At 34.9% G+C, this 11,846-nt stretch overlaps 1 non-coding gene across 1 annotated transcript; it reads right to left on the reverse strand.

The window, feature by feature from the left end:
• Nucleotides 1-10,063: 10,063 nt before the first annotated feature.
• Nucleotides 10,064-10,170, reverse strand: LOC141645641 (small nucleolar RNA R71). Its single transcript, XR_012545119.1, has one exon. It is a non-coding gene; the product is annotated as a small nucleolar RNA R71 (small nucleolar RNA).
• Between the last annotated feature and the right edge of the window lie 1,676 nt (nucleotides 10,171-11,846).

Consider the following 11,846-nt stretch of genomic DNA (forward strand, 5'->3'; position numbering starts at 1 on the left):
TTTGGGTTGAGGTAGAAGATCACTAAACTAAATAACTGAAAGATCATAGATCCATATTAGACTCTCTAATAAAAATTAAATTATCTTATAATTTGTCAGTTAGGTGATCTATGTAACATGCATGCTAATATGAAAGCATAAAAATGAAAGTATAAGGAAAAACAATTTCCTTACAATGATTTTGTGGTAAAAAGGGCACAAAATAGTTCACCTTACTAGCTTGTTCTTGAGGTTATACCAAATGGATGATCCTCCTTGCAAATCTTCAAAATGAAGATCTCCTTCTTGTTGCACCCAAAAACTTACCCAAAAATAATAACAAGTATTTTACTAGAACTTGTTAATATTATACCCTTGATATTATTTGTAATATTACTAACTTTCTTAGTAATAAAATTTATTTAGTAACAATCTTAGTAAAGATGGATAATTATTTTTAGAGAGATGAATGATATTGTTCACATGCAAAACATACAATGAGTTGTAGTGTAGAAATGAACAAAGGAAGGAGTGTAAAAGAAGGGAAAGTACTGGCGGGTGGAAGTAGTGTGTTGGAGTGGACAAATTTTGTCGTATATTTTTTATCTTACATCACATGCAAAATCTTATATAAGATAAATTATGGTAGTATATAAAGTAAGGTGAAATGATTATGTGAGTAATCATCCACTACTCTATTTTGCACGGTCCACTTGCCCATATACGGGTCCATGTTGGTTCTTATATTTGTCGCACAAATACGTGTAATTTTATTTTAAACATCGTTTCATGTTTAAATACTTCCATAATTAATTCGTCAAATTCACTCCGTAAATATACGTGTACCACTACACATATTATTTACGTACTAATATTAATCACATTAATCAATTAGTACAATTTTAGAAAATTAACAGTTAATTAACTAAAACCCGTCTCCCAAAATTTATTATTCAATTATCACATAATTAAATAATAACTGCCGGTCCTCGAGTTCGCAACTCGAATTCTCTCTTAAAATAATTGACTAACCTTTTAGTCTACAAATCAAGGGACTAAATAAATTGTATCTCATACAATTAATTAGTTGTCTATTGGGGTTCGTTCCTATAGGTGTGACCGAAAGGGGTCAGTTGATCACCGCTGTCTCACGACAATAACGTCAAACTCTAGTCAGCCAACCATTATTGATTTACGTTAATCAACTGACGAGGATCAAATAATTAAATATCTGATAATATTCCATTAATGAGATTTATTATGTTAACGCACTATTGTGGAGGACACTAAATCCAACAATCTCCCACTTGTCCGACACAAGGTGTGCGCTACCAATTCTCTTGTCCGTTATAATCTTCCACTCAATGCAAGGTATCTTTCAGGTCGCACTTGCACACGAACATATCGCGAGTGGTTTTCTCGATCGGGAGTGTGACTACCTGACCGGAAAAATCTTTCACAGATTACTTCCGAGCGTGGCCACGCATTTGTAGTCATTAACTCCTCGAGTGGCCTTGAGATATAGTTACCCAACGTGGGGTGGACAATTCTTGTATGCCCTATCTATCCTATTGCACAATACAGCTCACCATGACCTAGTAAATGCCCTTTTGGCCTCCTTTCACGGCACGACCTAGGACAAAAACCAAAGTCACTCGTAAACTGCAATTGCTCAGATAATAGTCTCCAGTCAAAAGAATCGACTCATTAGAACATCTTAGAGATCCTCGCCACGACCATGCGTCTATAATAGAACTTAGGGACTCTCTAAATTGTCACTGTCCGGCAAAGTGTCACACACTCTGCCTATGTAATCGACCAGTCATCACATATGACCTTATGGTGTTGAACAACCATCAATCGACTTACAATCTAGTCACTCCGAGACGTCACCTCATTAAGTGACTAGGGACAAAATACAATGTTCATCTTATTCACTTGAATAGTGTTCAACATTGTCTCCACAACTTATTCAGATAAACAAGGTATTCATGTTTTCAGTCAAACTGAATAATTGAGTTCTTAAAGAAACTCTAACAATGAATGCGATCATCACTTATGTAAATATCAATACTCTATCCAATATTTACATAACGACCTTTAGCAATTAAGGTATACTCTTCAATCACATTAAAATGACATAACCATCATGTCTACCTTATGCATACGGCTTTGGTTAGAGGATTAGCAACAGTTGCATCACTCTAATTTCCATTGCTATTTTCCTTTGTTCTATGCAATATTTTCATCACACGGAGCCTTTCTAAGTACATGTCTAAACAAGTTTTTAGACTCTGGTTCTAAAGCCAGTCAAACACTCCCACTGTTTTCACACTATCTTGGGATACGATATACGGCTAACAGAACTACTCTAGTCCCATTAAATTCCGGTTATCAACTATCTCTTTTACAACATCGGATGCTGTAATGTACTTAGCTTTCGTTCATGATTTGTACGCATAACACTTATACAGACACATCCTTCGTATGACATCTTTTATGTATGACTCCTCATACATATTTGCTTTATACATGTATAACTTCTTATATATATATGTATAACTTCTTATACATATTATTATTTATGCACATAGAACTCTTATATGCTAACCATTCCTTAACGAGGCCCATAACATCTTATAAGCATAGGAATGTTTTCGTGTAATCCTTGTACACGAATTCATAGATTCCTCCAAACTACAAGAGTAAATCCTTAGTGCTTCTCAAGTACTCAAGGATGCTCTTGATAATCATCTAGTGACACTCACTAGGAAATGATTGGTAATGACTTATCATATTCTCAATATGATACGTCCCGACGAGAGAAGCTTTTAGCATATTTAATAGATCCTGCAGCGGAAGCACAAGAGATCATATTAATTGTTCAACAACTTGAACGAGTCAAGAATCTTATCACATAAGTCTCTTGACTATAATGCTAATATCCATAGAGATCTATCTCATTAGATCCGGATATTTAATATGCGCCATACTACTCTCAAGTATTCACCCGAGAATATTTCTAGTCACTAATATGTCAAACACATATTTAGAAATATCACCTTAGCTACATTTCTAGTCAATAATATGTCAAACACATATTTTAGACTAAGAAATATCACCTTAGCTACATTTCTAGTCACTAATATGTCAAGCACATATATTAGACTAAGAAACTCACTTTAGCTCCCACTAAACTCCATGTATCATCATGTTATCCCGACACTTGAGTAATACCGTTTTGATAGACTACATGATTGAACCCAAAGTTCCAACTCTTTGACGTATATAGATCACAAAAGGGATCTTTCTAGCATTCTAGACTCCTTAGCATTGACAACATCAACAAAACTTCTCCCAAGGAGAAAGTTTCATTATTCATTTGCCGAATCTCATCCTCATGAGAAGCTATATTGCTAAGAACATACGAATTGATAAAGGCATTTGAGTTGTCACAAAACTCTCTATAACAAGCCCAAAATTTTAAACATCTTATGTAACATTTACGACAAGATCAAGGTAACCAACCAAAGTATTCACCTTAAATCAAGTCTTTGAAAACATCTCGTGTTTCCTTCCTTATCATATTGTGTACAAGGAGATCAATTCGAATTGCATGGTGACACGTCATCACATAGAGTTCATACTATAGAAAAGCCTTTGATGAGGGTTTAAGATTCGTCACTTTTGAAAAGTAACGCAATATTATCACAAAACTATCTCCTTATTACCACTGAACCACAATAAAGAACGTCTTCTTGCATTGTACTCACCACTGAGCCTCAATAAAGAACATCTTCTTGCATTGTACTCAGTTTGTGGGTCTTGGACTTCCGTAAGTTCAAAATTTCTCCCTCTCTGTCTTCCAGAAAATGAAAATCTTTCTGGAAAGACAGTATTATGAGCCACAAACTCTTTCTTCTCGTTTTGGAGGAGTAAAAACCAAGTGGTTCAATTTTGGATAACCTTCACAAATACACAAATTGGTTCTGAACATAAACATTTATGATCCCAAATGTATAAAAAGACAAGTTAGGGACTCTCCCTATCCATATCTCATATGGAGTCATTAAGGCTATTATAGTCGGGTTTTAAACTTTTAGTGAGAAAATAGCTTACAAAATTGCGAAAAACCTCAAACTATATATCATAAAGTTCGGTTTATATACTTGACTAAGCCATACTCTATGGTGTCCCAAGGAGAAGGTATTATGTGAACTGGTTCACAACCTTCTTAGTGATTATCAAGATCATTACTTGATATTACCTATTTGATCTTCAAAGTCATTGCTTTGAAACTTCAGATCAACATCTTGATCTTGACGTGCTTTTAGTTTACTACTTCATTTTGAAAATATTCCACGTTTCAAAAATCACTTTTATGTCATATTAAATAGATATGAGGTTTTCATATCTACTTAACATTACGGTAAAAGTAACGAAGTATATATATATATATATATATATATATATATATATATATATATATATATATATATATATATATATATATAACCAACTATCGACCTTAAGCATCCGTATGTATATGGTCAATTACCTCACTATTGTGTTTCTTTTCTGCAAAAGAAAAACATAATAAATGCACACATACCATAAGACTCACAATCAAATGGTTGTTCAATGTGTTATTCGTTTACTCGTTTGAAACGAATTTACTTGAGGTTTGATCAATTGGGTTCACTGAATTAGAGACATTAAAATCTACAAGATAGTATAATATTTAGTTTTCGTGAAGAATGTAAAATTCCTCTAACTTAAGTGGTCTAAACCAACCACCAAGTTATCATAGGAGTAGGTACAACCTTTTGTTTTAAATCACATGAGTGATTCCTTCTATGTATAAACATAGATGATTACATTCTTTTAAAACCAAATTTAGGTACATTTGTCCCTATCGAAATTATTGCTACTCTAGCACCATTTCGATACAAAATGTCCTATGCTAGACGTCTTACGTTTTGTTAATTCATGTAAACTTCTTTACAAAGAAATGACCCGTACTTGGTATCTCATACCAAGATAGTGGAACTAGCCTATCCATTGAGTAGATGTCTCTTTCAACTTTGTTCTATCACATACATCTAGGGTTGATACTTATTAACTCCCACTCACTTTCACATTCCTCTTTGCTTCAATCAAGCAAAAATGAATCTCATGAAGACCTCTCTTCATGTCATTCGTGATATCCCGTTGAGTCCAACCAATTTTGGCATGTGATAACCGCTTACCACCCTACTTACTCAAGGTAAAAAGAGAACACCCCGCTTGGGCAAGCGTGGCTCTAATGAACAAGAGATTCATAGGTGTTACTAATTGGTAAGGCTAATCTCAATTTTAGTTATGTGAGAGATCTTGTCAATTTAGTCATAAATTTCTTATAAGTGAATTAATTAGGTGAATGTAAATGACGTGAATTGACAACCGCGAAAAATAAAATGCATATGAATGGCGATTTTGGCATGCGCGAAAATAAAACAAGCAAACATGTAAGCATATGAATAAATTCTAGTATGGCCTCCTAGTTAATAAAAACTAGTCTATTACATTTCGGAAACCAACTCCTTGGTCCCTTGCCTCTTCATTCCAAAAGCGGCTCTTCCTTGTGGGATTTGGAACACCTTCCAAAAATAGACTCTGTCTCGTTGTAATCCGTCTTTTGGAAACGCCGGTAAAAATAACTATTACAATTGAATTACATAGCTATTCCTATTATACATTAATTAAAAAAATAAATAAAACTATTAATTAATTATAAACCGACGATACGAGATCGTATTTAATTACAAACAAATCGATCTTCCCATTTATTTCGGGTAATAACGATTAAAATTAACTAGGCCATACTAGGTACAACAAGATAAATACTTTAAATAAATGACAATCATTCATTCAACTTAAATAAATATGCTTAAAATGCTGTAAAATGATTCCAAAATTGCTCTATCTATCATTCGTTGGTATCCATCTCGGTTTTTGTGGATTTAATCGATTTTTAACATGTAAAAATCAATAATCAACTCTTAAATCTCATTTAAGTCCAAACTAATTTTCCAAACTATTTTGAACCTCAAAATTAGTCCTCAATAATTTTATGATAAATAATTATTTTGATTTGGTGATATTTTGCTAATTTAATCGGTAAAATCATAATATTTAAGTAAAAATCCAAAATAATTGAAAAAGTACCCAAAAAATTGAAAAAAAAAATTTTAGTATTCTATAATACTCTCAAGAATACCAAAATGTCAGAAACATTGCCCAAAAATTCCGGATAAATTTTATGAAGAAAAAGATCGATATTTATCGGTTTTTAACCACTAAAACCAATAAACATCAAAACAAAGTGAAAACACACATGCAAAATCACTTTTAACATTTAAATAATATTTTTAAATATAAATAAATTTATCATGGGCAGAATCAAATGTTTCGAAATTATGATTATTTTATTTTACTTTTATCGACTTTTATCTCATAAAATCATTAAACATGCAAAAAATTCGAACCAACCTTCGACCTTTTGCATAGAATCATTAGAAAACATTCATGAAATACCATAAAAACTCCACGCACGGAATCAACATTTAACTATTTTTAGTCAATTGTTAACTAAAATACGATATTTTGACTCGGTTCTCTACCAAAAATCATTAAAAATAGCAGAATAACTTCATAAATCACCAAAAAATACCACAAACCTTTTGAAATCAGTAGATATGCATGTCCCAAAAATTTCATGCTAAAAACTCTTCTAACACAATTTTTGAGTTTTTATAAATTATCTCATAATTCATTAAAATGCTTAAAATCAACATGCAAATTACAAGCCTAAGCTCTGATACCACTTGAAAGATCATAGATCCATATTAGACTCTCTAATAAAAATTAAATTCTCTCATAATTTATCATTTAGGTGATCTATGTAACATGCATGCTAATATGAAAGCATAAAAATGAAAGTATAAGGAAAAACAATTTCCTTACAATGATTTTGTGGTAAAAAGGGCACAAACTAGTTCAGCTTACTAGCTCGTTCTTGAGCTTATACCAAATGGATGATCCTCCTTGCAAATCTTCAAAAAGAAGATCTCCTTCTTGTTGCACCTAAGAACTACCCAAAAATAATAACAATTATTTTACTAGAACTTGTTAATATTATACCCTTGATATTATTTGTAATATTACTAACTTTCTTAGTAATACAATTTATTTACTAACAATCTTAGTAAAGATGGATAATTATTTTTAGAGAGATGAATGATATTGTTCACATGCAAAACATACAATGAGTTGTAGTGTAGAAATGAACAAAGGAAGGAGTGTAAAAGAAGGGAAAGTGGCGGGTGGAAGTACTGTGTTGGAGTGGACAAATTTTGTCTTATATTTTTCATCTTACATCACATGCAAAATCTTATATAAGATAAATTATGGTAGTATATAAAGTAAGGTGAAATGATTATGTGAGTAATCATCCACTACTCTATTTTACACGGTCCACTTGCCCATATAAGGGTCCATGTTGGTTCTTATATTTGTCGCACAAATACGTGTAATTTTATTTTAAACATCGTTTCATGTTTAAATACTTCCATAATTGATGTGACCATAATTAACGCATATTTAGCCCCCGAATTAGCCTTGTTCCCATGCTTTTTAGTGCATATTTGGGTAATTTATTATCTTTAGTTCTTTGTTTTGCAAATTCTTTGAGATTTTGATCCCTTGGTAGGAAAAGAGTGCAAATTTTGCATTTTCATGGCAAAACGAGACTAAATTGATCGAATCCAATGACCAAGCATCAAGAAGAGACAAGATTAGAAGGCCTTTGTACATATTATAGTAGATGAGCAATGTTGAGAAAGGATCCTTGAGTCCCCAAGGAAATCCCCAAGGAATTTATGAAGAAAAGGGAAGAAAAGAAGAAGAAATGTTGCTGAGGTACAATCCGTGCGGTTTCTCTACAATCCGCCCATCCTCCACAGCACAATCCGTGCGTTTTCTCCTTAAGACGCTCGGGTTAGCAGCCACCAGAATCCGCCCGGATTCCTCCAAAGACGCCCGTGTTCCACAGCCAGAATCCGCCCGTCCCGACTCCAAAACGCACGGATTCATGTACAGCACAATTTCGTCTTCTCCAAGCTACAAAGAAAGAAGCCCTTCCTTCGAAAAATACCGGCTCCTCCCTGCTGAATCTAAAAAGTGTAATTACTAGTTTAGCCTTGAGTTAACCCTAATGCATCCACCTAATTTCCACTATAAATACTCCATTAGTCTAATTAGAAGAGCATGTTCTTCTTATCAATAATTAGAGTAGTTAATATCAATCAAATCTCTCTTTAATATTATAATCAACAATTAATCAAGTTCTAATACAAGTTTTATTTCCTTAATCTCTCTTTTGTTCATCCTTTATTTTGGGTAATTGAAGATTATTTGGGTTATTAATGGGAGATTGACAACCTCTCAATCAAGCACCAAGTACTTCTTTTATTCTTTGCTTTATTATTGGAATCATTAGTAGGTATAATTCTCTTAATCCCTTTTTAATTATTGTTAATTACTTTCATTTATTCATCATGTTTCCTTTTGTTGGTATGATTGACAACCTTGCTAGCATGATCAACATGATAATGAGTGAGTAGTCTCTTAGCTAGGGTTAATGGGTGATTAGGGGAAACCAACATGGGGAATGATTCATGCTTAAATTAATATGCTTTCATGGTTTATTTGCTTGCTTGTTTTGATCTCAACTCATGCAAATGTTATGTTTGATAAAATGTGAGCCTATGAATCCTTGCATTTTTTACCCATCACCTATCTTTTCAATGAGACTTGTAAGACATAAACCAACTCGAGTCTCATTAGACCATGCATGTTGTTGAGTAGGGAAGACTAAGTCGACTTGTAGGTGTTGTACAATCTAATCGATTCGGCTCCGGGACCCAAACTTTCCTAGGATTGTAAGATATAACCCAACTCAATCCATCACAACAATAATTGCTTGCTTATAATTTGAGAACATGTTTGTATGATCAATTTCCATGAATCCCCTATGACCCCATGACACCCTAGTGCTTTTTATCAATTGTTTACAACCCTTTCAATTCATCTTGCTTATTTACTTTTATTGCTATTTAGTTTAGTGACCTTCTACATCAACCCCATTTGTGACACCCCTAAGACACCACTAGTTTCAATAGAAATCTCATCTCAATTCCCGTCCCTTGGGATCTGACCTTTACTTGCCTCTTTACTAATTGTAGAGTTGTTTGTGAAGCTATAAATTGTGTTTTGATTCGGACGTGACCCAACGACCACATCTATTTAATTGTGAACACGAAACGGACCGATCAAAAACGGCGCCGTTGCCGGGGACGGTGTTTACTTGATTTAGATTTTCTTTTATTGTTATTAGTTGTGTCTTTCTTCGCCTTGGGGAAGTAAAACTCCTCAAGGTTTGTTCTAATTGTTTTCGAGTTGTTTGATATTTTGCATGTCTAGAAGGTCACAAGGTGATTTGTTACCTTTTGACCGTGAAATTGAGATAACCTTGACAAACAATAGGAGATTTGCTAGGAGGAATTTGAGAGGTATTAGTGAGGTTGTTCAACCAACTACTGAGTTCATCAACCCTTTTGCAAGAGAAGGTGAGGAGAACCCATTACAAAATACCCCACAAAATCAACCTACAATGCCTAAATTTTCATCACATTCCGTACCCACCGAGGAGAACCTACCCAATGGTACTCCCACACCACAACATCTAACCGGAAATTTTATTGCCAAATCCGCCTTTATCCAATTAGTCGAAAGGAGCCAATTTGGGGGGATGCCTAGTGAAGACCCTCATTCTCATATGGAAACCTTTTGTGACTATTGTGATGCGATTTCTCAAACCGGTGTGACTCAAGACCAAAATCGATGGGTCTTATTTCCTTTTTCTCTAATCGGCACCGCGAAACAATGGTTCAAGGGCCTTGATAAGGCCACTCTCGGAATTGATTCTTGGAAGAAGTTGGCTCTAGCTTTCTACAAAAAGTTCTACCCACCGGAAAAGACTAACATGCTAAGAGCTCAAATTACGGGTTTTAAGCAAAGGGATGAAGAATCTTTGTATGAAGCTTGGGAGCGGTTTAAGGGAATTTGTCGCTCATGTCCTCACCATGGACTTAGCGAATGGTTCTTGGTACAACAATTTTGGAACGGTTTATATGAAGATTCAAGGAACATTCTCAACATGAGATCAAATGGAATGTTCACCGAAGTTGATGACAATCAAACATGGAACAAAATTGAGGAAATGGCGGTCCATAACTCACAATATAGTAGACCTCGCAAGGCTACTAGAGGAGGAAGGCATGAAGTGGACTCCGTTACTCAATTGGGTGCTCAACTTAGTGCTCACATTGACACAATCAATTTTAAGTTTGAACAAGCTATGGCTAGACTTGAAGAAGCCTCAAAATCACCAAAGCATCATGTTAATGCCATGCCGGCATCCTCATTAATCCCAAGTGGGATATGTGAGAATTGTGGAACTTTGGGACACGACCAAGGTGAATGTAGGGGAACAAATGAATAAGTGAATGATTTCCAAGCATACAAGAGTGGTACCCCTTATTCTAATTATTACAATGAAAACACCAAGTTTCACCCAAATCTCTCATACAAAAGCCAAAATGTTCAAAATCCTCAAACAACTTACACTCCACCTCCCATGAGAAACCAAAATCAAAGACCCTTTTACAACCAAAACCAAGGTTACCAAAATCAAAATCCATACAATCACCAAAATGACCAAGGTTTTGATGTTCAAAAAGTGGTCCTCCAAATGCAAAAGAATCAACAAGAGTTTTTCACTCAAATGCAAAAAGATAGTCAAGCAAAGGAAACCACCATCAACAACATTCTAGCTCACACCAAGATGTTGGAAACACAATTGACTCAACTAGCATCTTCAAGCTCACAAAGACAAAAGGGGCAATTACCACCTCAAAGTAATCCCCCAAGACATGAAACGGTTAGTGCCATTCACTTGAGAAGTGGTACAAGGTATGAAGCACCAAAGAAGCAAGTTGAGGATGAAGTTGTGGAAGCTAGTGATAAGGAAGAAATTGTGCAAAACTCCAAAGATGGAGAATCATCAAAAGAAGAAATTTCAAAGAAAAATGAAGACAAGGTCAAGGAGAAGGAGCCCATTGTGATTAGACTTCCTTTTTCAAGTCGTCAAGCCAAGCCCAAATTTGATGACCAACTTGGAAAGTTTATGGAAATTGTGAAGAATTTGGAAGTCTCAATTTCTTTCATGGAATTAATCAATCACGTGCCGGCCTATGCGAAATACATGAAAGACATCCTCACAAAGAAGAAGTCGATCCGGAAACTTGAGACTATCGCCTTCACTAAGGTCAGTAGTGCAATACTTCAAGGGAGTTCACCTCCAAAACTAAAGGATCCAGGAAGCTTCTCAATACCGTGTACCATTGGCGACACCACGATCAACAAAGCCTTATGTGATCTAGGGGCTAGTGTGAGTGTTATGCCGTACTCGGTAAGTAAAAGGTTGGGGATGGGAGAGCTTAAATGCACCAATATCACACTCCAAATGGCCGATAGATCGATGAAGACACCATTAGGGATATGGGAAGATGTCCCCGTGCGAATTGGGAAGTTTTTCATCCCGGTGGACTTTGTCATTGTTGATATGGAGGAAGACTCCAACATTCCAATCATTCTTGGAAGACCCTTCTTACACACCGCGGGTGCGGTGATTGATGTAAAACATGGTGAGCTCACTCTAGAAGTGGGAGATGAGAGTATAACTTTTAATCTTGACAAGATTATGA

This window comes from Silene latifolia, chromosome 2 (assembly GCF_048544455.1).
Source record: "Silene latifolia isolate original U9 population chromosome 2, ASM4854445v1, whole genome shotgun sequence".
NCBI classification, from domain to species: domain Eukaryota; kingdom Viridiplantae; phylum Streptophyta; class Magnoliopsida; order Caryophyllales; family Caryophyllaceae; genus Silene; species Silene latifolia.